This window comes from Schistocerca americana, chromosome 10, assembly GCF_021461395.2.
Source record: "Schistocerca americana isolate TAMUIC-IGC-003095 chromosome 10, iqSchAmer2.1, whole genome shotgun sequence".
In the NCBI taxonomy this organism is placed as follows: domain Eukaryota; kingdom Metazoa; phylum Arthropoda; class Insecta; order Orthoptera; family Acrididae; genus Schistocerca; species Schistocerca americana.
In genome coordinates this window covers 149,702,348-149,730,282 of record NC_060128.1, presented here as the reverse complement: position 1 = coordinate 149,730,282, position 27,935 = coordinate 149,702,348, and the positions used below count along the sequence as shown (strand labels likewise).

Genomic DNA, 27,935 nt, shown 5'->3' with positions numbered 1-27,935 from the left:
TGCGCTAAAAATGTTGCGTGTCAGTTTAGTGAATGTCTAAGTACGTTGAGTTTTGCTCAGCTGTTTGAAAATCAAATAACGTACAGGTTTTCCAGCACTGTCATTTATAAAATTTTTCTAAGGGGGATGTTTCAAGTTGTACCAGGTAATGGACCTGAACACCCAAAATGCTAACATAATCCTTTCCACCAATGTGAGCTTGCAGAGTGACCATGGAATGCTACAATATGCCTGCCCAAATCATCAACGAACCAGCGCCATGTTTCACTCTTGGGACGTATTCTCGGCCAGGAACAAGACCAAATGACGCTATTGTGTAGCCTTTATGGCTTAGGCGCCACGTTTTCCTGTTAAGGAAATTTGCATCGCTGATATGTGGTTCTGGGCGTCCAGTTCCCCCTCCTATTCCCTGCCTACAGAGTGCCCTTCCTGTTGTTTTGCTCAGGATTCGTGAGTGCGACATTCAGTTTTGCGGTGACTTTTGCAGCTGTCGCCATCTTATTTTTCATTACAATACTCTTGAGTATCGGTCTCTCAGATGATTAACACACATTTTCACCGGCTTCTTTTTTTCTCCTATACAGGGTGAAAAGTATTTAAACCGACAAACTCTGGGAGGTTGTAGGGGAGATAAAAACAAATATTTTTCCCTAATGTCATTTTCTCCTATGAGGAGTATTTAAATCGGTAGAGCAAGATTTCTCTGGCGGCAAATTAATTAAACCAACAAATACTTTTCCATTTTTTTATGACCAAGAGACAACACATTAACACAACCCAATTTCAATCACAGTAGATTTTCAAAAATGCCTCCATTGACACGTAAACAAAGGTTGCACCATCTGATCATGTTCTTCTGACACGGGCAAAAACGCCAGGAGTATCCTGAATTGTTCCTGCTGCTGCTACTATCCGGGCAACCAAATCCTCTTCTGATGCAACAGGTTGCGCATCTCTCCCCACACAAACAAGTCCAGAGGGGACATATCTGGGGATCGAGCAGGCCATGATACAGGACCACCTCTGCCATTTCACGTTTCTGGGAACAGTCGGTCCAGGAATCGACGCACACGACGACTGAAATGTGCCGGCGCCTCGTCATGTTGGAATCACATGCGTTGTCTTGTAGGGAGCGGGACGTCTTCCAGCAATTCTGACAATGCTCTAGCGAGAAAATTGTAATAGTGCCTGCCATTTAATGGCCTAGGTAGCAGATACGGCCCAATTAAACAGTCCTCGACAACACCGACCCACACATTAACGAAGAAACGCACTTGATGAGCGCTAGTAACTGTGGCATGTGCGTTATCCTCACTCCAAACACGCGAATTGTGCATGTTGAAGGCTCCATCACGCCCGAACTTTGCTTCATCCGTAAACAACACAGAGGATGGAAATGTAGGATGCATTTCACACTGTTTCAGGTACCAGTGCGGAAACTGTGCTCTGGGTGGATAATCAAGTGGTTCCAGGCTGGGGACACGCTGTAAGTGAAATGGACGTAACAACTGCTCTCGAAGGACTGTTCTCACATTCGTCTGATTCGTCCCCATGTTACGTGCAATTGCAGGAGTACTGATTGAACGATCCCGCTCCACATGCTGCAAGACAGCTTCCTCAAATTGCAGCGTTCTTACCGTGGGACGGCGTCCCTGTCCAGGTAATCTGCTAAATGACCCGGTCTCACGCAGACGTTGGTACACAGCAGCAAAGGTCGTATGATGCGGGATACGGCGATTAGGATATTGTTGTTGATAAACCCGCTGTGCAGATCGTCCGTTGTGGTGCGCTGCGTAGTACGCAACAACCATATACAGCATACATGAGGTCTCTGAGGAAGCAATCTCCTGGCTGGATACTTTAGATATTAACCTATAGTTTTTATTACAACTTGAAGCTCTGTTTGTCAATATTACTGTTTATGGAAACCACATTTTATCTTTTACATGTAACTCATCCTAGTGTTTTTATCCATATGTATATTATTGATTTATCGATCTAATTTAAGACTTTTATTACCATAAATAAATGTGACCTATTTTATTTGTAGTATATGCATATTGTGTTACCAGTAACATCATTGCTGTTCAATTCAAGTAATGTATCCTTGACGCCAAACGAAATAACAAAAAAAAAACCATATCAGTGTACTCACTCCGGGTGTATCGATCCATTAGTAAACAGAGACAATGCACTACTACACTGGTGGACAGCAGTTGCCTACAACTGAACAGCGTAATACGCCGTCTAACAAGCGTAATACGGCCTCTAACAACTGAAGAGCGTAATACGGCCTCCACCGGTTTAAATAATCCCCATAGAAAAAAATGACATTAGGGGAAAATATTTGTTTTGATGTCCCCTACAACCTCCCACAGTTTGTCGGTATAAATAATTTTCACCCTGTATAAATCTTTGGTACAGGGCCTCCCGAAACAACTAACACTTGGACTACCTTGGTAGCGGAAGCACGCGCCATACTAGCACCAACAATTTGCTCACGTTCGAATGCACTGACAAGTACACAGAACACCGTCCTGACCGCGACTGACCCTTGCAGCCTACTGAAGACGTCGCACAAGTGGCGTTCATGCTCACATACAGGTGCAGGCCTGGCTGGCATCTTCGTTTATGTTCAAGCAACCATTTATAGAGGTGTTTCCATATTTTGGTCTAGGCCCCATAAAGCAAAATGGTTCACATGGCTATAAGCACTATGGGACTGAATAACTGAGGTCATCAGTCCACTAGACTTAGAACTACTTAAACCTAACCAACCTAAGGACATCACACACATCCATGCCCGAGGCAGGATTCGAAGCTGCGACCGTAGCAGCAGCGCGGTTCCGGACTGAAGAGCCTAGAAGCGCTCGGTCACAACGGCCGGCCCCTGTAAACCAGACGCCATACTGAGATTCATTCGAATATACTGACGATATGTAGCCTATCCACGAAGGAGGTAGCTTACAAAACCGTAACAGTTGGGACTGAAAGAGCAAACAGAGGAGATCGAAAGAAGGTCAACGAATTTCCTCACAAGTTGGTTCAAATGGCTCTGAGCACTATGGGACTTAACTACTGTGGTCATCAGTCCCCTAGAACTTAGAACTGCTTAAACCTAACTAACCTAAGGACATCACACACATCCATGCCCGAGGCAGGATTCGAACCCGCGACCGAAGCAGTCGCGCGGTTCCGGACTGCGCGCCGAGAACCGCTAGACCATCGCGGCCGGCTCCTCACAAGTACGCTTGTTAAGTATGAAAGCGACAAGGAGATTTACCTCCAACTCCAGCGGCAGAAGCTAAAAAGAGGGACGTTCGCATCACGGAAAGGTTCAAAATTCCGAGAACATACGTTACTAGAAGAATCATCAAATACATTGCTTTCTCCTATGTATGCAGGGTGATTTTTTTCTACCGTGTACAAACTCTAGGGACTGATCGATGCGGAACAAAAAAGGTCCGATGAACTTATGTGCGAAAATGCACGGTTTCCATGCTAGAAACTATTTATTCAATCATACATCGCTACAGAGACTGCGATCTAATGTGCGCTGTACCATGCAGCCATAGTTGCAGTACGTGTTGAAAATAGTTTCCATATACGAGGGTGAGTCCAATGAAAACCTTAAATATTTTTTTAAATATTATTTATTGTGCAGAAGTGGTATAAAGCTGTATCACTTTTCAATATAATCTGCCCCACGCCCTTATGCAAGTCCTCCAGCGCTTACAAAGTGCATAAATTCCTCTAGAAAAAAATTCTTTTAGTAGTCCGCTCAACCACTCATGCACCGCGTGGCGTACCTCTTCATCACAACGGAACTTCTTTCCTCCCATTGCGTCTCTTAGTGGTCCAAATATAAGGAAATAACTTGAGGCAAGGTCTGGTGAATATGGTGGGTGAGGAAGACACTCTTTTCCGGTTGGTGGAAGTGAACCTAGGTTTCTTCCGCACTAACGATTCGTGCAAGGAAGCCATCATCATCTCGTTCAAACCGCGGAAGAAGTTCTTCACAAGCATCAACACGTCGTTCTCTCATTTAAGGAGTCAGCTGCCGTGGCTCGCATCTTGCAGACACTTTGTGAAACTGGAGCACATCATGCACAGTGTGGTGTGCTGACCCACGACTAATCTGTAAAGACGCTGAAATGTCATTCGGTGTCACTCGGCGGTTTTCCTTCAGTATGACTTCAACTGCTGCAATGTTTTGTGGAGTCACAACTCGTTGTGCCTGACCTCGACGAGGAGCATCTTCCACTGAAGTCACACCATTTGTGAACTTCCTACTCCATTCGTAGACTTGCTGCTGTGACAAACACGCATCACCATACTGAACCTGCATTCGTCGATGGATTTCACACCTTCGCTATGCAAAAATCGAATACCAGAACGATGTTCTTCCATGGTGCAAGTCGTAAGTGAGGCGGCCATATTTATACTGATACTACGACGGTATGTGTGCATCTGCACTATGCTGCCACCTACAGGCCATTCTGCACGCTGTTTTTAGCACGCTTACCAACTTACACGTTAACGACGCGAAATTTCGATTTGTTATTACAAGTTTAAGGTTTTCATTTGACTCACCCTCGTACCTCAACGCATGTGTGCACGCGCCGTAGCTTGTTCCGACTCACACGTTCATATCGGCCAGGCTTCTTCCTAACTGTGTCAAAGGTAGTACGAATACGCTGCTTCAGTGTCTCCACATTCGGAGTGGGCTCTGATTACGCGATACTTTTGAGATGGCCTCATAACCAGAAATGGCACCGGTTGAGATCCGGTCAATGATCAGGCTGTGCAACTGGACCCCCTCGTCCGATCCATCGACCAGGGAGGACACGATCGAGATGCGTCCGGACGTTAACGGCGAAGTGGGCTGGAGCGCCATCATGTAGCAGCCACATAACCCTTCGAATCATCAATGGCACTTCTTCCAGCAGGGGAGGCAAAGTCACCACCAAAAATGTCAATAGTTCCGGCCTGTCAGGCGACGTGCAAGCGATCTGGTCTCAAAATACGGTCGCCAGTTTTCCTGGCCCACACATTCCTGCTGTACTGATGCTGATAATACGCTGTCACCATAGCATGGGAGTTGTGCATACCATCCCTCTGATGACTGTTACGAAAGTTGAAGATACCACTCCGCGTAAAGATGGCCTCATCTGTCAACAGGGTGGATGAAACAAATCGCGGAATCGTGGTTGCCTGGTGAAGAAACCAGTGGCAAAACTGGTGCCGATGTGGAAAGTCTGTCGCATATAAGCTCTGCACACAGTGTAAGTGATAAGGGTAGTAACAGCTGTCATGGTGAATGTTCCACACTGTCGTCTGGCTTACCCTGTACTTGCGGGCGCTTTCCACAACGTTAATTTTCCTCCAAGTCTGGTGTCCGAACATTTCGGGTACGTCCTTCACGACTTCCTCCTTGCTGATACTGTTGCAGATACTGAATGCTGTGGTGGTTGTTGGTGGGGATAGGTCTCCTGATACAACCTTGTTGCCCGCCGGCCATTGGCATTTCCCTTTCTGTAAATAAACAACATGTTGGCAGGCTCTCGATTCGAATACGGGACCATTGTGTACAACGCTGTATCACGTCCGCTACAAAGTGAGTCAGCAAGAGGAGTGAATCGGACACAACATTACCAATTACTGTCGAAGGAAAGGGTGCTAGGTCATGACGTATGAGGAACAGTATCTGTGGTGTCACCGCCAGACACCACACTTGCTAGGTGGTAGCCTTTAAATCGGCCGCGGTCCGCTAGTATACGTCGGACCCGCGTGTCGCCACTGTCAGTGATTGCAGACCGAGCGCCGCCACACGGCAGGTCTAGAGAGACGTCCTAGCACTCGCCCCAGTTGTACAGCCGACTTTGCTATAGATGGTTCACTGACAAATTACGCTCTCATTTGCCGAGACGATTGTTAGCATAGCCTTCAGCTACGTCATTTGCTATGACCTAGCAAGGCGCCATTATCAATTGCTATTTATCTTGTGATGCATGTACCGTCAGACCGATGTTCACCAATTATGGATTAAAGTTAAGTATTCCAGCAGCAACGCACCTTATTGGCTATATTAATTACATTGTCCTGTTCCAGACCTCACGCCAGCCTGCGTGAGCTTAACGCGTGCTTTTCGGCTACCAATCATAGTGGCTTGGCTGTCTTGCCAAGTCACAACACTATCAACCTCTAGGAGGAAACCGTGCATACTGTAACTGTGGCTGCGTGGTATAGCGCGTATTGGACCGCGGTCTCTGTAACTAAGTCTAGCATGGAAACGATTCATTTTTCGACAGAAGTTCCCTTGACGTTTTGCGTTCCGTATCATCTCACCGGTCAATTGCTACAGTTTGCACACGGTGGAAAAAGTCGCCCTGTATGCAGAGAAAAGACCATGTAGGTACAACTGGCCGCGAGGGATTAGCCGAGCGGTCTAAGGCGCTGCAGTCATGGACTGTGCGGCTGGTCCCGGCAGAGGTTCGAGTCCTCCCTCGGGCATCGGTGTGTGTGTTTGTCCTTGGGATAATTTAGGTTAAGTAGTGCGTACGCTTAGAGACTGATGACCTTAGCAGGAAAGTCCGGCAACATTTCACACACATTCGGTAAAACTGGGGAGATTCGCGTTCACACAGGTATCTGCCACCAGTCGGTCTTTCCTGTCGACACTCAAGACTGGAACAGGAGAGGAGACAAGTGATGATGGTACACGAAGACCACTCCGTCACACACCGTGGACTGTGGAGTACAGACAGGTACAGCAGGAGCGGCGAGCTGGAAGTGCGCGCAGCTCTCCTTTGAGTCTGAACACTCTGGGAGACACAGGAAGCTGGCGAGCGAACGGCGCGGCAGCAGCAGCAGCAGCAGCAGCGGTGCCGCAGCGCCGCCAAATGAATGCAATTTGCGCTGCCGGCGTGGAGCGAGCGCGCTGCGAAGCAGTCTCTCAAGGCAGGCAGCACTGCGCGAGGAGGAAAAGTGTAACTTCGTGCCACGGACCGGCCTCGCCCACGCGCGGGACAAAGGCGCCCGCCTCCCCTGTGTGAACTCCGGCTGCCACAGTGCGCCGGGCTTCCGCAACATCCGACCAGCCGCCGCGACTTACCTGCAACAGAAGAGCAAACACGACCGTCACATCGCCGCTCGCAAATAGACACACCACGTTACTGTCTAACAACAAGTAGTCCCCAGCGGTGCGATCGGCTTTTGAAACTAAACTATCTACAGGGTGGTTCATTGATAGTGACTGGGCAAAATACCAGGTGTGCCGGTATGAAATGAGCGTTAAGATACAAACGTGTCGATAGCGAACATTTGATGTGAACGAGCCTTAATTTTTTTTTTTTTGTTTGGTTGGTATGACATCTGTCAAAGATATTTAGTATACATCAGGTCAGGGAACAAACAACATCATGTTTTCATCGTGTTAACAATGTCGAGTTTTGTACCAGAAAGTGATGATTTGCGGAAAGCATTATTTTTTTTGTTTTCATTTAAAATAAAGTGCTGCAGAGTCGCATGGAATGCTTGTCGAGGCATAAGGTGATCGTGCTCTATCAGAAGCAACATGTAAAAGGTGGTTTCAAAGGTTCAGAAATAATGATTTTGAGGTAAGAAATGAAGAACGTGGAAGACCACCAAAAAAGTTCGAAGACGCCGAACTGCAAGCAGTATTGGATGAAGATGATACTATGAGTCAGAAGCAAATGGCAGCAATCCTAAATGTTGCACAACAAACAATTTCTGACCGTTTGAAAGCTATGGGAAAGACCCAAAAGTGTGGAAAATGGGTGCCACACGAAGTGAATGAAAGACATATGGAAAACCAAAAACCATTTGTCAAATTTTGCTTCAAAGACACGAAAGAAAATAAATTTTGCATCGAATTGTTACTGGCGATGAAGAATTGATTTATTTTAAGAATCCTAAACGGGAAATATCATGGGTTAATCCGGGACAGCCATCAACATCGACTGCAAAACCAGATCGATTCGGCAAGAAGACAATGCTCTGTGTTTGGTGGGATCAGAAAGGTGTGGTGTATCATGAGCTTCTAAAACCCGGTGAAACTGTGAATACTAATCGCTACAGACAACAAATGATCAATTTGAACTATGCATTGACCGAAAAAAGGCCAGAATGGGCGAGAAGACATGGAAAAGTAATTTTTTTACACGACAATGCACCTGGACACACAGCAGAACTGGTTCAGGATACAATCAAAACACTTGGCTGGGAGCTGTTACCCCACCCGCCGTATTCACCAGACTTGGCCCCTGCCGACTACCATTTGTTTTAATCAATGGGACACGCACTGGATGCGGAACACTTCGATTCCTACGAAGAAGTCGAAAATTGGGTGTCTGATTGGTTTGCTTCAAAAGACGAACATTTCTATTGGCGTGGTGTCCATAAATTGCCAGAAAGGTGGTCAAAATGTATAGAAAGCAATGGTCAGTACTTTGAATAAAATGTTTTTACTTTTCAATTCAAAATTAGTGTTTCACTTTCACAATAAAACGCTCACTTCCTACCGGTACACCTGGTATCTCACGACATAAGAGTCAAACGAAAAAGCTACAAAGAACGAAACTCGTCTATCTTGAAGGGGGAAACCAGATGGCGCTATGGTTGGCCCACTAGATGTCGCTGCCATAGCTCAAACTGATATCAACTGCGTTTAGTTAAATAGGAACCCCCATTTTTTTTATTACACATTCGTGTAGTACGTAAAGAAATATGAATGTTTTGGTTGGACCACTTTTTTCTGTTTGAGACAGATGGCGCTGTAATAGTTACAAACGTATAAGTACGTGGTATCACGTAACATTCCGCCAGTGCGGACGGTATTTACTTCGTGATACATTACCCGTGTTAAAATGGACCGTTTACCAATTGCGGAAAAGCTCGATATCGTATTGATGTATGGCTATTGTGAACAAAACGCCCAACGGGCGTGTCCTATATATGCAGCGCGGTATCCTGGACGACATCATTCAAGTGTCCGGACCGTTCGCCGTATAGTTACTTTATTTAAGGAAACAGGAAGTGTTCAGCCTCATGTGAAGCGTCAACCACGACCTGCAACAAATGACGATGGCCAAGTAGGTGTTTTAGCTGCTGTCGCGGCTAATCTGCACATCAGCAGCAGAGAAATTGCGCCAGAATCGGGAATCTCAAAAACGTCGTAATTGGCTCGGCTTGAGTCTCATCTCTGCTAACCAGAATCGCTGGCTATGAAGACAAAAGGCAAAGGTCTCGAGTTCCAGTCTCGGTCCGGCACACAGTTTTAATCTGCCAGGAATTTTCAGGACAATATTTTTCCACAGACAACGAGCTGCAGACCGGTGCAGATAACTGGCCGAAAGCACAGGCGGCTGCTTTTTACGACGAGGATATTTCAGAGTTGATAGAACACTACGACAGAACTCAAAGTTGTAGCGGCGACTATGTAGAGAAGTAGGTGAAAGGTCTACATAACTGTTGCAAATAAAACGTTTCTGGTTTTCATGGTGGTTTCCATTTCTGGACAACAATCGTGTATCTAAGCACGTGCTCACCCTAGCCTGACGTCTGCTGCAGGCGTGAGTGGTGGTGGTGGTGGTTAGTGTTTAGCGTCCCGTCGACAACGAGGTCATTAGAGACGGAGCGCAAGCTCGGGTTAGGGAAGGATGGGGAAGGAAATTGGCCGTGCCCTTTCAAAGGAACCATCCCGGCATTTGCCTGAAACGATTTAGGGAAATCACGGAAAACCTAAATCAGGATGGCCGGAGACGGGATTGAACCGTCGTCCTCCCGAATGCGAGTCCAGTGTGCGTGAGTGGCGCTATAGTTTTAATGGGCGGCAGTCTTAGGTGTAGAAACCTCATCGCAGCTCGCGCCTGCATCCGGCGAGACTGGCAGAGCTCCTTTACACGGCCGCGGGGCCGCGGGACAGCACAGAGGAGGGGAGGACGCGGGATTCCTGACGACGGCAGGCTTTGGGCGAAACGCCGGAGCTGGGAAGTTTACCCGCAAACACGAAAGGCGCGCCAGCGCGCTAAAACCGCGCCGGGGACGCTCGCAGAAGTGAGACAAAGAAACGCAGACAAGGCGAGTTAAGCGGCGCCCGAGATCCGCGGAAAACAAATAACAAAGGGGCGGCTGTGGGTAGGGGGAGGGTAGGGGGGAGGAGGCGTGCTTTAAGATTAAAAGTGTGTGTGTGTGTCTCGAGGCGCTGTTTGTCGAGATTTACCGCCGTCTCTGTGTGTACATGGGGGAGGCTTGCAATATAGTGGGAGAGACGAGTGGGCATTTCAACACGCCACAATGTCACCGCGGAGACAAGCAAAGCGCCTTTTGGTAGGCTGGCTCTGCAAAACGTTAACAACGAGTCGTATCCCCCCGCCACCCCTAAATTCAACTTGCGACTGAGTGATTGTACTCGCTAGGTATGATCGCACCAATCTTTGCATGACGGTTAGCCACGAACAGCGTTTCCTAATTTTTTTTTTTTTTTTTTTTACATTTTTAATTGTACTTTAGGAACAATCTACACTCCTGGAAATTGAAATAATAACACCGTGAATTCATTGACCCAGGAAGGGGAAACTTGGAAACTTTATTGACACATTCCTGGGGTCAGATACACCACATGATCACACTGACAGAACCACAGGAACATAGACACAGGCAACACAGCATGCACAATGTCGGCACTAGTACAGTTTATATCCACCTTTCGCAGCAATGCAGGCTGCTATTCTCCCATGGAGACGATCGTAGAGCTGCTGGATGTAGTCCTGTGCAACGGCTTGCCATGCCATTTCCACCTGGCGCCTCAGTTGGATCAGCGTTCGTGCTGGACGTGCAGACCGCGTGAGACGACGCTTCATCCAGTGCCAAACATGCTCAATGGGGGACCGATCCGGAGATCTTGCTGGCCAGGTTAGTTGCCTTACACCTTCTAGAGCACGTTGGGTGGCACGGGATACATGCGGACGTGCATTGTCCTGTTGGAACAGCAAGTTCCCTTGCCGGTCTAGGAATGGTAGAACGATGGGTTCGATGACGGTTTGGATGTACCGTGCACTATTCAGTGTCCCCTCGACGATCACCAGTGGTGTACGGCCAGTGTAGGAGATCGCTCCCCACACCATGATGCCGGGTGTTGGCCCTGTGTGCCTCGGTCGTATGCAGTCCTGATTGTGGCGCTCACCTGCACGGCGCCAAACACGCATACGACCATCATTGGCACCAAGGCAGAAGCGACTCTCATCGCTGAAGACGACACGTCTCCATTCGTCCCTCCATTCACGCCTGTCGCGACACCACTGGAGGCGGGCTGCACGATGTTGGGGCGTGAGCGGAAGACGGCCTAACGGTGTGCGGGACCGTAGCCCAGCTTCATGGAGACGGTTGCGAATGGTCCTCGCCGATACCCCAGGAGCAACAGTGTCCCTAATTTGCTGGGAAGTGGCGGTGCGATCCCCTACGGCACTGCGTAGGATCCTACGGTCTTGGCGTGCATCCGTGCGTCGCTGCGGTCCGGTCCCAGGTCGACGGGCACGTGCACCTTCCGCCGACCACTGGCGGCAACATCGATGTACTGTTGAGACCTCACGCCCCACGTGTTGAGCAATTCGGCGGTACGTCCACCCGGCCTCCCGCATGCCCACTATACGCCCTCGCTCAAAGTCCGTCAACTGCACATACGGTTCACGTCCACGCTGTCACGGCATGCTACCAGTGTTAAAGACTGCGGTGGAGCTCCGTATGCCACGGCAAACTGGCTGACACTGACGGCGGCGGTGCACAAATGCTGCGCAGCTAGCGCCATTCGACGGCCAACACCGCGGTTCCTGGTGTGTCCGCTGTGCCGTGCGTGTGATCATTGCTTGTACAGCCCTCTCGCAGTGTCCGGAGCAAGTATGGTGGGTCTGACACACCGGTGTCAATGTGTTCTTTTTTCCATTTCTTGGAGTGTAGAAATATATCACAGCCTCCAGTGTATCGTACTCGTGGGGGCCGTGATGACAAGATAAGTCTAATGACGGCAACCAACTATGCATTTAAGATTCATACATAGCACTCCGTCTCCAGGCCACGAGTGGCCTACTGGGACCATCCGACCGCCGTGTCATCCTCAGTTGAGGATGCGGGTAGGAGGGGCGTGGAGTCAGCACACAGCTCTCCCGGTCGCTATGATGCTATTCTTGACCGAAGCCGCTGCTATTCGGTCGAGTAGCTCCTCAATTGGTATCACGAGGCTGAGTGCACCCCGAAAAATGGCAACGGCGCATGGCGGCCTGGATGGTCACCCATCCAAGTGCAGACCACGCCCGACAGCGCTTAACTTCGGTGACCTCAAGGGAACCGGTGTATCCACTGCGGCAAGGCCGTTGCCTTGGAAGCAGATAGTTCCACAAAATAGCTACGAGAATGCGTCCGGATCGACTTAAAGTGGAACGACAAACAGAACTAATCGCAGGTAAGCGAAATACCGGCAGTATCATAGCGAGGAGGGGGTGTGGGATCGTTGGGGGACGGCGGTGTCATGGGGGAGGGGGGTCTATTAAGCCACGGGTGCCACTTGCAGATGGGGCCCAAATGGTCTCCAAATTTTCGGAAAACATATGTCTTTATGGACGGGTGGGGATGCACCAATGAAGTGTTGTGCCTCGGGCGCCGATAAAGAGGGGGTGGGGGCAATGAAGTGTCGTCCCGGGCGTCAGTTATGTTTGCTACCCCACTGAACACCAGGGCGAGGTTCATTCGAAAAATCTTCAATAAGTGAAATCCAGTTACGATGGATGCGGAAAAAACTGATACGAGTATCTGGGTCAACATCTGTAAAACTCTAATTCCTCTCTCTCAAACCCCACCGCCGGCCGGGGTGGCCGAGCGGTTCTAGGCGCTACAGTCTGGAACCGAGCGACCGCTACGGTCGCAGGTTCGAATCCTGCCTCGGGCATGGATGTGTGTGATGTCCTTAGATTAGTTAGGTTTAAGTAGTTCTAACAAGGGGAGGCCGCCAATTGTGAAATTCAGATTCGATTCATACTGCGCATAATAAAAGCTCATGGCCAGAGGTGTAATGTGGCAAAGCACCAAGATGCACTTCTCAACCGTTGTCGAGAAAATCGACAGTTAAAAGAAACCGTTGCAGTGAAATACTCGCTACGACTAATAATTTTCTGCAGCGTCGTGGAGCAGCGGTAAGGGCTCGGGTTCGTAATCCGAAGGTCGCCGGATCGAATCTCGCGCTATGCAATTTTTTTTTAAGTATTTGTTTTTTATCATTCAAATATATATATATATATATATATATATATATATATATATATATATATATATAATTAATTCCCGGCAATCAGTTGCAACAATTATGCATATAATAAGTTGTTGAAAGTCGTTTGTCGTGGAAAAACTGGAGACATCATTATGTTTTCCGCAAACAAAGTTGTATTTCACAAATGTTATTGTCTTCATAATGTTAACCACGTATAGTTAACGGAAGACGTAGAAACGATATTCCGAAACGAATATAGCGTAAGTCAAACGTTCGAATTAGAATAGAGACCCCACGAACACAAATTTGCTGTGGCAGGTATGAAATATAAACTCCGTTACTCGCTCGTTACACTTGAAGGACAGATGTTGAATGGGCCGAAACGAGCCGCCGCATAACAGCGTAGTTGCGTGCTAACTTCGAAAGAAGGTAGATGCGGTCCCTAGCGCAACTTATAACATCGTCGAAAATCAGTGCGGACGGGAAAGCTTTGGTACACCCTGTTAAAAAAAAAAAAAGGGAAAATGGAGGCGTACAATTGGAGAGCGATCCGCCTTCACCAACATGCATAAGCAATTCATTAATAGTTTATATATATGAATTACAAAAACTAATAATAAAAAAATTGCATGGCGCGAGATTCGATCCAGTGTCCTCCGGATTACGAACCCGAGCGCTTACCGCTGCGCCACGACGCTGCAGAAAATTATTAATCGTAGAGAGTATTTCACCGCAACGGTTTCTTTTAACTGTCGATTTTCTCGACAACGGCTGAAAAGTGCATCTTCGTGCTTTGCCACATTACTCCCCTGGCCATGAGCTTTTATTATGCGCAGTATGAATCGAATCTGAATTTCACAATTGGCGGCCTCCCCTTGTAAGTTCTAGGGGACTGATGACCTCCCATAGTGCTCAGGGCCATCTCCACTATTCCTACTGCGAGTCACTGTGGCGGGCAGGAAGGCTTCGGCTGCAGAAAGAAATCTTCACACGCGAAAGTAACTTCAGGTGTGCCGCAAGGTAGTGTTATAGAACCAATATACACAAACTGACTAGTGCAAAACTCAGCGGGACCATCACGGAGAAGCCGCAGCCCTAGATAATTGTAACGAGAGTCTGCAAGACCTCCTGAAGATCTACGCTTGGGGCAGCGATTACATGTTGACAAATGTAACATACTCCGTGCACATAGACAGAAAGGCCCACTACTCGATGATTACACGATTCCAGAACAATCTTAGGAAGCAGTTTTTAGCACTCCGTCCTCAGGCCACGAGTGGCCTACCGGGATCATCCGACCGCCGTGTCATCCTCAGTAGAGGATGCGGATAGGAGGGGCGTTGGGTCAGCACACCGCTCTCCCGGTCGTTATGATGGTATTCTTGACCGAAGCCGTTACTATTCGGTCGAGTAGCTCCTCAGTTGGCATCAGGAGGCTGAGTGCTACCCCGAAAAATGGCAACAGCGCATGGCGGCTGGATGGTCGCCCATCCAAGTGCCGACCACGCCCGACAGCGCTTAATTTCGGTGATCTCGCGGCAAGGCCGTTGCCAAGATTCATACTTAACGGAAAGAATTCCTAACATTTGATATATTGAATGTACTCGCTACCATCTTTCAGTAGAATCTGCTGTTGTGGCGTAACAAGCTAGCTACGCCACACTGAGAAGGGAGCCGAAAGGCACGCGTACACACACGCCGACTGGCGTCAAGTCTGGAACAGGATACGTTATGACTGCTATCAAGAAAATACGTAGCTTTGGAATATACTTAAATTTATTCTTTGTTGGTTTACAACGTTCTTCTTGAGACATTTATACGATAACTCTCAAACTAGGTAAGGCTAATGGCGCCTTGCTAGGTCGTAGCCATGGACTTAGCAGAAGGCTATTCTAACTGTCTCTCGGCAATTGAGAGGAAGGCTTCGTCCGTATTGTCGCTAGCAATGTCGTCCGTACAACTGGGGCCGAGTGCTATATCGTATCTCCAGACCTGCCTTGTGGTGGCGCTCGGTCTGTGATCACACAGTGGCGACACGCGGGTCCGACATGTACTAGATGGACTGCGGCCGATTTAAGCTACCACCTAGCAAGTGTGGTGTCTGGCGGTGACACCACATCTGCCATGTACTTGTGAGTGCTTCTATGTATGTATATTCTTTTCGGACGAAGCAGAAGAGTTAGAACACTAGAAAATATAGTATTTATAGCAGTAGAGGCCAATTATTACTATTACTACTACTATTACTTTTACTAGCGACAAACCTGGCACTGCCCGTGTATTCTATTTTGCCAATTTCTATGATGTACGATAACAAAAAATGACTATGTGTATCGAAAATAAATTATTTCTATTTACTCGTGAAAAAGAAACGCTGAAATTATGAAGCAGTCGGAGAATTTTGCATAATATACAGAGTCCCGGATACTTTCTTTCAGGAGTGCTAGTTCTGAAAGGTTCGCAGGAGAGCTTCTGTAAAGTTTGGAAGGTAGGAGACGAGGTACTGGCGGAAGTAAAGCTGTGAGGACGGGGCGTGAGTCGTGCTTGGGTAGCGCATCTGGTGGAGCACTTGCCCGCGAAAGGCAAAGGTCCCCAGTTCGAGTCTCGGTCCGGCAAGCAGTTTTAATCAGCCAGGAAGTTTCGTATCAGCGGACACTCCGCTGCAGAGTGGAAATCTCATTCTGGGCTCCTGAAGAAGTCTACAGAGGATAATGAAGCAGCTGGCCAGCAAGATTATGCTGCTGGAATGTTCTGGAAGAGGCACACAGTGAGTCAAAAACACTGCGAACATTCTTTTCTCATTTTCTCGAAACTCCACTTTCGGAACATCAGGTACATATAAGTTCACAATGTTTTTATCCATGTTCACCAAATTTCTCTCAAGGGAAGAATGGGAGAGTATCTTCCTATTATGCCTAATGCATCGCAGAAATGATCTATGTTTGTCATTCTGTATTTTTAATAAATAAAAATAGTAATGTGGTATAATAAGGGTCTTTCTATTTCCTCAGATGTAGTCCAAACTATAAAACGAGAGGCATAATGTGTTCCTATGAATGTTGACAGCAGCCTGCCACAGTTTGAATGCTATTAGACTGATGGTGGACCAGAAAACGGTACCAGAATGGGAACGTGTATTATAAAAGCATCTGAGCCATGCGTGGCTCATGTTCCCGCCATCATGTATTGTACACCCTGTTTTTACCGTACTACGTTAATTTAAATTACTACTGTCACTGAGTTGCTGCTTTGCCTGACCGTGAGCGGCGTTAGCAGCGCGTATCGATATATCCCCTCTCGTAGTATCTTTGCTCGACTGCTATTACTTCTCGGTCGTTGTCTGTCGTAAGCGAGTTCGGGTCTGCCAGTAAGTTGGAACGTGTCTGGAGCGCAGTCCGGACCTGCCAGTCGGGGAGTTGCAATGCGGCGCTGGTGCAGTCGGGCTGGAGCAGCAGTGAGCTCTGCGTCGACATGTCTCGCCCCACCATTGCCGCCACGCATCACTTGAGCCGGGCCACGGCCTTGCTGGATCGTCGGTCGGTCGTTCTACCGGACGACGCGTTTTGGCTCGCCGATCGCTCACGAGTCGGCTGTGTGTGTGTGTGTGTGTGTGTGTGTGTGTGTGAGATTTGGTGATTTGTCTTCGTGGATGTTTGGTTACTGTTGGGTATCGTTCAGGTCTTCGTGCAAGTGTTTGTCAGGTTGTGTGTGTAGCCGCAACTGGAGTATGCTGGCGGTAACACTGCAGTCAAAATGGTTCAAGTGGCTCTGAGCACTATGGGACTTAACTTCTGAGGCCATCAGTCCCCTAGAACTTGGAACTACTTAGACGTAACTAACCTAGGGACATCACACACATCCATGCCCGAGGCAGGATTCGAACCTGCGGTCTCGCGGTTCCAGGCTGTAGCGCCTAGAACCGCGCGGCCACTCCGGCCGGACAACACTGCAGTCCGCTCGCTGTCACATGACGGCAGGTTTTTAAGTTATCGGTATAGGCGCCTTAGAGTGCAGCACCAGCAGGGCCAGGAGCCAGTAGTAGCTGCTGCTGCTGCTGCTGCCGCCACTACAAAGGCGGGAAGCGGCGGGTTGGCCCCGGCCTGGCGGCGCCTAGGGCCGCCCTGCTAGGCGCTGCCGGCCCTTTAGGGCGCAGGCGGCGGCCCTTTGAGGCGCACACCGCCCGCGGCCGGGCCGCCCCGCTTATGGAACTCGCAGCGCAGACAGAGCGGGCGAGCGCGCCAGCCACCCATCCCCACGCACACACTGGCCGATCCCGGCGCTGGACGCGAATTTGGGAAGCGCGCAGAAGTTCAGGACGAAAGCAGCTTCCGCACCGTGACCCACTGCCAAGTGATATAGCTCCACAAAACGCTCGGCCGTATGAGATGGATAAAAAAACGTCACGAGACTCTCATTTCTTATCTACACTACTGGCCATTAAAGTTGCTACACCAAGAAGAAATGCAGATGATAACGGATACTCATTGGGCAAATTACAGAGGACAAAACATTCCTGCAACTGGTATGTTTGAAAATTTTTTTCAATGCTTTCCTTTACGGGAGCACTCTTTCCTACCTTGCGATAGGGTCTTTGGGGGGTATAAGAAGAAAGTTACAACGAACTGATAGAGTCTACACTGTGAAAGAATATATTCAACTTATTCTTCATTCTGCCAATAAAAAGAACTCATTCGTTGTCAACTACCTTGAGGATAAGAACACTGTTAAGAACTATAAGGACTCGTGGCCGGATGTTTTTAAGTGTAATTCCCAGAGTTTAGAAACAATGGGAAAAGACAGTTCAATGAAAGTCTGCGTCAGTGTTGCACAGTACAACATGTTTGAGTATGACAGCCACAGCCCAGGGGGATTAGTACCCCAATTATTCATTGATGCACTCACTCAAAACTCTTTTAGATTTTTGAACCCCCTAGCAAATATCAGACTCCCAACAACCTTGCCGGCCGCGGTGGTCTCGCGGTTCTAGGCGCTCAGTCCGGATACGCGCGACTGCTACGGTCGCAGGTTCGAATCCTGCCTCGGGCATGGATGTGTGTGATGTCCTTAGGTTAGTTAGGTTTAAGTAGTTCTAAGTTCTAGGGGACTGATGACCTCAGATGTTAAGTCCTCCCCGGCCTTTGTGGTTGAGCGGTTCTAGGCGCTTCAGTCTGGAACCGCGCGACCGCTACGGTCGCAGGTTCGAATCCTGCCTCGGGACTGATGACCACATAAACGACATAAAAAAAACTGGAACAGTACATCCGAGAGGAGCACAAAAACTGTTATATTGATTTATTCACTTAGCCTACAACAGCTGAAGAAGATGAAACATACAGAAAATCTTACAACAATGCTTATCTGTAATGATGATTATGTTAAAATACCATTTGTAATTTGTGTTTATCAATAAATTCTCAAAATTCTATAATTGTACAATTATTTATTTTAATTTGGTTCAAAAAGGTCATGTGTCCAAGAGAAAAAAAAAATAATTTGAAGAATGTGAAAAAAATTGATGATTTGAAGATGCAGATTTAATGCTTTCCTGGTAAACCAGAGTACGAAAGTCCAACTACTTCATATCTTCTGCCTTTGAAGCATAAAACAGTTTTCTTTGAATATCTCAAAATCATGTTTTATGGACTTACGACCGTTTCATAACAACCGATTCCATTACATTCATCTCACACCGATTGCTGGTAGTCCCCCGGTACAAAGCACGGGACATGGTTCTTAATAGCGTGTCTGATCACCACAGATGGCAATACAACCTGCAACGTGCTCCCACGCTCGCCAGAAGGTTGGTAAGGCATTTGGACATCCTGCAATAAGTCTCCCCCAAACGCAGCCCACACGTGCTCGGCCGAAGTTAATTCTTGGGAATGGGCAGGCCAGTCCACCCGCAGAATGCCTTCCCATTCCAAGACGTCGTCCATGAAAATGAAGTCAGGGCCGAACCCAGAGCAGAAAAGACGAATTTGTGGAGAGAGAACTACAGTGTTACCTAACACTGACCGGTGACTGGGGTACCTTCTTCAGAGATTTGCAGATCAGCACTCGGTCAGCATTATGGCACCCCCACACAAAACCACTTGTACCACCAGAGGATTACGTTCGATAATGGTGCACGTACCCCTACATGGCGGGACGTCGGATTATGTAATGCACCCAGGAACAGTACCGAACACGATTATCATCATAATATCAGAATTCCGTGAATGTTCATAATGAAGTCTGCGACTGGGATCAGAACGCCCATTACCCTACTACTCAGATGCATACGGTTGCACTGGCGTGCTGTACCCCTAATCTCACTGATCAACGTTATAGTGACACTATACTGCTTCCCCATGTGCGTCTTTTTGGGCGTGCATTCAGCCCTGAATTCGTTTCCATGGATGACACTGCGCGACCGCGCCCAACAGCGCAGGTAGCGGAGCTGTTGTGATGAGAGGATGTTCGGCGAATAGACTCACCTGCACGTCCCACTGAGCATGAGTTGGGGAGACGTATTGAACCCCGTCCACATACACGAACGAACATCCACCAATTATCAACCCCGCTGGAGGAGGAATAGAACGCCCCACTACAAGAACTTCATACCTAACAGCTGGCCAGCATGGCTGCGTTCTGCTCATCATGCATCGGCATTCATCGTGCTCACACACACCCTTTTAATATCCACGTTCTGCCTTCTGTAATTTCCAGGTGACCGTAATGCACTGCGGTGACATTAGCGCACTTAGTGTTCACTCCACTCATACATTCTAATTGTTGTGTTACGTTGTCGATTACATTTATTTGAACTTTTTTCTCGTCGTCTGCATACAATTCATATACGTTTCATTTCATCTATATTACTCATTATAATTTCAGACCCGCCAGGTCAGCCGAGAGCGGTAACGCGCTGCTTCCTGGACTCAGGTAGGCGCGCCGGCCCCGGACTGAATCCGCCCGGAGGATTAACGACGAGTGCCGTTGTGCCTGCCAGCCTGGAAGTGGTTTTTAGGCGGTTTTCCACATCCCACTAGGTGAATACCGGGCTGGTCCCCAAGTTCCGCCTCAGTTACATGACTTGCAGACACATGCAACACGTTCGCACTATTTGATGGCTTACATTAGACGCAGACAGCTGGGGTACACTAATTTCTTCCCAGAGGGTATGGAGAGGACACAGGAATGGATCTGAAACTTCCTGGCAGATTAAAACTGTGCGCCAGACCGAGACTCGAACTCGGGGCCTTTGCCTTTCGCGGGCAAGTGCTTTACCATGTGAGCTACCAATGCATGACTCACGCCCCGTCCTCACAGCTCTACTTCCGCCAGTACCTCGTCTCCTACCTTCCAAACTTTACAGAAGCTCTCCTGCGAACCTTGCAGAACTAGCATTCCTGAAAGAAAGGATATTGCGGAGACATGGCTTACCCACAGCCTGGAAGTTTCATATCAGCGCAAACTCTGCTGAAGGGTGAAAATTTCATTCAGGAAGGGCAACGTCCACCTTCTGACACTAACATCGTAACAAGACCGACCCCACATTGAAGTGGGAGAATGGCCCAAAGCAAATGACGACTAGTCTGTTATAGTTTCATATACTGATTCGTTCCATCACCATGGAGACTTGCTCCTCAATTTGGTCCTACAGAACACGAGATATAAAATAAAATGACGGGTGTGTACCATCACCCAACCTGAGTTCCACTTGATGTCCAACTGGGCTGGAGCCACAGATGACTGTTCGCGTACCTACCAAGTTTCGCACGGTCTGTAACACAGCCCCCCCTCCCGCCCCCCCCCCCCCAAAAAAAAAAAACAAAAAAAAAACAAACAAAAACGATGATTTATTCTGGCATCTGCACTGTGAAAGCACAACAAGCGAGATTTCGATATTTTCTATGCTTGCTGATGATGTAATTTTATGGGCTGATAGGGTAATTTAGTAAGCTAAGGCCACAAGTGCGCTGGCGGCTGGAAATTACATTCGGCTGACACACACACACACACACACACATACACACACACACACACACACACACAAGCGTGCGCACGTGCAACTGACTCAAATGGCACTGAGCACCACGGGACTTAACTTCTGAGGTCATCAGTCGCCTGGACTTAGAACATACCTAAGGACAGCACACATATGCATGCCCGAGGCAGGATTCGAACCTGCGACCGTAGCGGTAGCGCGGTTCCAGACTGTAGCGCCTAGAACCGCTCGGCCACCCAGGCCGGCACAGAATGACCCTCAATTTTGCAGAAGCAATCACAGCTTGTTTTCTGCGCGATTGCGCCAGGCACGCTGCCAAGGGGAAGTAAACATTTGGCCACACATCAGCGCAGCGTAACTTTATACAGGGCGAGACGGGGACCCGGGGTGGGGGTGGACTTTGTGTGGGTGGGGGTGAGACGCGAGACGGTGTCAGCTGACCGCCGCGCCGCCGGCTCAACAGGCAGCTTGTCGATTCGCGGGCGGCATCGACCGCTGGCGCCCCGGCCAACTAAATATACACCTGCCTGCCTTCCACACACGTGCCCGCGTGACGGGCGAACCAGCTAGCTGGCGGTGCAGCGGCGGCCGACACAATGCAACCCACAACTCAGCGCGTCCGCAAGTCTTGACCCTACAGACCTGCACAAAGACCTGGCAAAGACGTGATACCGCTAGTCACGTAATTCTCGTAGGTCCACCGCCTCTGTCCACAGGGGTACCCTATGAAACATCTCTTAGTTGACATACACTACTAGCCATTAAAATTGCTACACCACGAAGATGACGTGCTGCAGACGCGAAATTTAACCGACAGGAAGAAGGTGCTGTGATATGCAAATGATTAGCTTTTCAGGGCATTCACACACGGCTGGCGCCGGCGGCGACACCTACAACGTGCTGACATGAGGAAAGTTTCCAGCCGATTTCTCATACACAAACAGCAGTTGACCGGCGTTGCCTGGTCAAACGTTGTTGTGATGCCTCCTGTAAGGAAGAGAAATGCATACCATCACGTTTCCGACTTTGATAAAGGTCGGATTGTAGCCTATCGCGATTGCGGTTTACCGTATCGCGACATTGCTGCTCGCGTTGGTCGAGATCCAATGACTGTTAGCAGAATAGGGAATCGGTGGGTTCAGGAGGGTAATATGGAGCGCCGCGCTGGATCCCAACGGCTTCGCATCACTAGCAGTCGAGATGACAGGTATCTTATCCGCATGGCTGTAACGGATCGTGCAGCCACGTCTCGAACCCTGAGTGAACAGAAGGGGGCGTTTGCAGACAACATCCATCTGCACGAACAGTTCGAGGACGTTTGCAGCTGCATGGACTATCAGCTCGTAGACCATGGCTGCGGTTACCCTTGTCGCTGCATCACAGACAGGAGCGCCTGCGATGATGTACTTAACGACGAACCTGGGTGCACGAATGGCAAAACGTCATTTTTTCGGATGAATCCAGCTTCTGTTTACAGCATCACGATAGTCGCATCCGTGTTTGGTAGCGACATCGCGGTGAACGCACAATGGAAGCGTGTATTCGTCATCGCCATACTGACCTATCACCCGGCGTGAAGGTATGGGGTGCCATTGGTCACACGTCTCGGTCACCTCTTGTTCGCATTGACGGCACATTGAACAGTGGGCATTACATTTCAGATGTGTTACGACCCGTGGCTCTACTCTTCATTCGATCCCTGCGAAACCCTACATTTCAGGAGCATAATGCACGACCGCATGTTGTAGGTCCTGTACGGGCCTCTATGGATACAGAAAATGTGCGACTGCTGCCCTGGCCAGCACATTCTTCACATCACCCACCAATTGAAAACGTTTGGTCAATGGTGGCCGAGCAACTGGCTCGCACAATACGCCCGTCACTTCTCTTGATGAACTGTGGTATCGTGTTGAAGCTGCATGGGCAGCTGTACCTGTACACGCCATCGAAGCTCTGTTTGACTCAATGGCCAGGCGTATCAAGGCCGTTATTACGGCCAGAGGTGGTTGTTCTGGGTACTGATTTCTCAGGATCTATGCACCCAAATTGCGTGATAATGTAATCACATATCAGTTCTAGTATAATATACACTCCTGGAAATTGAAATAAGAACACCGTGAATTCATTGTCCCAGGAAGGGAAAACTTTATTGACACATTCCTGGGGTCAGATACATCACATGATCACACTGACAGAACCACAGGCACATAGACACAGGCAACAGAGCATGCACAATGTCGGCACTAGTACAGTGTATATCCACCTTTCGCAGCAATGCAGGCTGCTATTCTCCCATGGAGACGATCGTAAAGATGCTGGATGTAGTCCTGTGGAGCGGCTTGCCATGCCATTTCCACCTGACGCCTCAGTTGGACCAGCGTTCGTGCTGGACGTGCAGACCGCGTGAGACGACGCTTCATCCAGTCCCAAACATGCTCAATGGGGGACAGATCCGGAGATCTTGCTGGCCAGGGTAGTTGACTTACACCTTCTAGAGCACATTGGGTGGCACGGGATACATGCGGACGTGCATTGTCCTGTTGGAACAGCAAGTTCCCTTGCTGGTCTAGGAATGGTAGAACGATGGGTTCGATGACGGTTTGGATGTACCGTGCACTATTCAGTGTCCCCTCGACGATCACCAGTGGTGTACGGCCAGTGTAGGAGATCGCTCCCCACACCATGATGCCGGGTGTTGGCCCTGTGTGCCTCGGTCGTATGCAGTCCTGATTGTGGCGCTCACCTGCACGGCGCCAAACACGCATACGACCATCATTGGCACCAAGGCAGAAGCGACTCTCATCGCTGAAGACGACACGTCTCCATTCGTCCCTCCATTCACGCCTGTCGCGACACCATTGGAGGCGGGCTGCATGATGTTGGGGCGTGAGCGGAAGACGGCCTAACGGTGTGCGGGACCGTAGCCCAGCTTCATGGAAACGGTTGTGAATGGTCCTCGCCGATACCCCAGGAGCAACAGTGTCCCTAATTTGCTGGGAAGTGGCGGTGCGGTCCCCTACGGCACTGCGTAGGATCCTACGGTCTTGGCGTGCATCCGTGCGTCGCTGCGGTCCGGTCCCAGGTCGACGGGCAAGTGCACCTTCCGCCGACCACTGGCGACAACATCGATGTACTGTGGAGACCTCACGCCCCACGTGTTGAGCAATTCGGCGGTACGTCCACCCGGCCTCCCGCATGACCACTATACGCCCTCGCTCAAAGTCCGTCAACTGCACATACGGTTCACGTCCACGCTGTCGCGGCATGCTACCAGTGTTAAAGACTGCGATGGAGCTCCGTATGCCACGGCAAACTGGCTGACACTGACGGCGGCGGTGCACAAATGCTGCGCAGCTAGCGCCGTTCGACGGCCATCACCGCGGTTCCTGGTGTGTCCGCTGTGCCGTGCGTGTGATCATTGCTTGTACAGCCCTCTCGCAGTGTCCGGAGCAAGTATGGTGGGTCTGACACACCGGTGTCAATGTGTTCTTTTTTCCATTTCCAGGAGTGTATTTGTCCAATGAATACCCGTTTATCATCTGCATTTCTTCTTGGTGTAGCAAATTTAATGGCCAGTAGTGTACATCCATCTGCATTTACTTAACTCTTACTCCCCATCGCACCACCCTTTGATTTAGCGGTAAGATGGTCCAGTTGATACCCCGTCAAAAACTGAACCGTGGTCAAGCACGAAAACAAGGAGGTGTACTGAACACTGAAAAAAATTCAAAATAAAAATGTGAACGCTCTAAGTGCAATATCGAGAGAAACTGAACAGGCGCGGTGCCGTGGTCAAGTAGTCAGGGTGTGGGACTGTAAACAGAACGCCGGCCGAAGTGGCCGTGCGGTTAAAGGCGCTGCAGTCTGGAACCGCAAGACCGCTACGGTCGCAGGTTCGAATCCTGCCTCGGGCATGGATGTTTGTGATGTCCTTAGGTTAGTTAGGTTTAACTAGTTCTAAGTTCTAGGGGACTGATGACCTCAGCAGTTGAGTCCCATAGTGCTCAGAGCCATTTGAACCATTTTTTTTGTAAACAGAACGAACCGTGTTCAAAACTCCCTCGCGTCATTTATTTTTATTTTTATTTTTTCAGAACATTATGAATTTCCCATCCGGTAATTGAACCGATTTTTCTCTTTCTGTAGTCTTTGCAGTTGTCATACTGTACAATGGTTATAGAATACGAGTCCTGTGGTATGAATACGTTACCATCGCAAGTAAATGCGATGAATAATGAGAGGCGGCGAGACACCACATAGATGCCTCACAGAAATGAAAACAACAAATAGACAGGTGTGAAGTACGTTGCACCAAAGCAATTCAAGAGTCAAGACTTCCAAACAGCGACGTAATTTCAGAAACGTTAAAAACATGCCCTGACAGAGCACAGAGGAACTGTGTGATTGCGAAGCTGTTGCGTTCACCTGTTGCAGCTTATGTGACAAACTATGATGTTTTCATCATATGCTTGGGAGTGACCACATTCATATCCATCCGAACACGTAAATCAGGCAAGGAGGCATATCTCACTCACTCACCAGGGGTACAAATTAGGTGCGTCGGTAAGAGATTCCTGTAATATGACGACTAAGGTCGTGTATGACACACCAGCCGTGTTTTCCGATGGAAGATACAGTTGACTTGTCGGCTTGTCATCAAACGATTGCGCGGTTTCCATTCGAGAGCCACTTCCAACGTTTGCGGTTTCCATTTGAGAGCCACTTCCTTTCGGCTGCTAACAGAGTAAGCTGTGCAGAATCATCTGTCATTGTAGGTCGCTCGCTGTTTGCAAACGGAGGTTACACCACGACACAGACACAAATTTGAATACAGTGAATATATGTGGTAATTTTTGACGATTTTAAAAAGGCGTACGATTCAATAGATAGAGAAACATTATTCCACACTTTAGAGGAGTTCAGGTTTGACAGGAGAACAAGGTCAGTTATTCAACAGGCGTTAACACATACAACCTCCAAAGTTAAATTCGTAGGAGAAACATCAGAAGCATTTCATATCCATACTGGTGTTCGCCAAGGAGTTGGATTGTCCCCCCTTCTGTTTAACATGGTTCTGGAAAAAATTGTGAGGGCATGGGAAAAGGGTATCAAAGGAATTCAGCTTGGGATTAACAAAGAGCAGAGAATTAGGGTGGAGTGTCTGGTTTTCGCGGGCGATCTTGCCATTCTGACGAACAATAGAGAGGAAGCCGAACTTGCCTTGGAAAAACTACACTAAATCTCACAGAAAACTGGGCTACAAATCTCCTACCAGAAAACACAGTACATGGAAAACCTGTAGATAATCTCCCCATTACTACTCAATACGGGAAAGTGGCACACGTTGCCCACTTCAGATATCTGAGAGAGATAATCCAACCATCAGGACTGAACTCAATAGCCAATAAAGATAGAATCTCCAGATCGCAAAAAGCATATACGTTCGCTTGGAATCACTATAATAAGAAATCTATTTCTGTCAGTGCGAAACTAACGCATTATAACACAGTACTCCTACCAGAACCACTTTATGCTGCAGAAACTACAGTGATTCATGGTCATACGAAGATCAGAGAGACTGAAATGCAGGAAAGAAAAATTCCGAGGAAAATATATGGATCAGTGTTTCGTGAAATAATTTGGACGAAGGGGCCAACTACAGAGATTTACAAAGACATAGAAACAATGAAACCATTAGAAAGAGAAGGATGATATTTTGTGGACATATCAGCAGGATGAATAAAAGCAGGCTCACAAGACAAATCTTTGAGATAGTAAACAGGAGCAAAAACAAGACAAAGTGGATCGCTGAAGCAGAAGAAGGCATTAAAGAACTGGAGATCACACAAGACAACATAAACAACAGAGAACAGTTTAGAAACATCATAAAGAAACACGCACTTAAAGAAGAACAAAGAACGGAAAGAAAGGTCGGAAGAACGCAAGAGGGAACACAGTGAAAGTAAGATGAGAATTTGGGAAGAACGTAGAAGAAATCATGACTACTCAAGTTCAATTGCTCTCTCAAACGGGAATAATCGAAAATATTAATAATAATATATATCTTGCTACAGGCCATTAAAATTGCTACACCACGAAGATGACGTGCTACAGACGCGAAATTTAACCGACAGGAAGAAGATGCTGTGATATGCAAATGATTAGCTTTTCAGAGCATTCACACAAGGCGACACCTACAACGTGCTGACATGAGGAAAGTTTCCAACCGATTTCTCATACACAAACAGCAGATGACCGGCGTTGCCTGTTGAAACGTTGTTGCCGGCCGCGGTGGCCGTGCGGTTCTGGCGCTGCAGTCCGGAACCGCGAGGCTGCTACGGTCGCAGGTTCGAATCCTGCCTCGGGCATGGGTGTGTGTGATGTCCTTAGGTTAGTTAGGTTAAGTAGTTCTAAGTTCTAGGGGACTTATAACCTAAGATGTTGAGTCCCATAGTGCTCAGAGCCATTGTTGTGATGCCTCGTATGAGGAGGAGAAATGCGTACCGTCACGTTTCCGACTTTGATAAAGGTCGGATTGTAGCCTATCGGGATTGTGGTTGATCGTATCGCGACATTACTGCTCGCGTTGGTCGAGATCCAATGACTGTTAGCAGAATATGGAATCGATAGGTTCAGGAGGGTAATACGGAACGCTGTGCTGCATCC

At 48.4% G+C, this 27,935-nt stretch overlaps 1 protein-coding gene and 1 pseudogene across 2 annotated transcripts in view; both read right to left on the bottom strand.

The window, feature by feature from the left end:
• LOC124552410 (disintegrin and metalloproteinase domain-containing protein 10) overlaps window positions 1-27,935 on the bottom strand; it is a 523,851-nt gene that overhangs the window by 165,661 nt on the left and 330,255 nt on the right. The window lies entirely within an intron of this gene.
• Window positions 12,277-12,394, bottom strand: LOC124552791 (annotated as a pseudogene).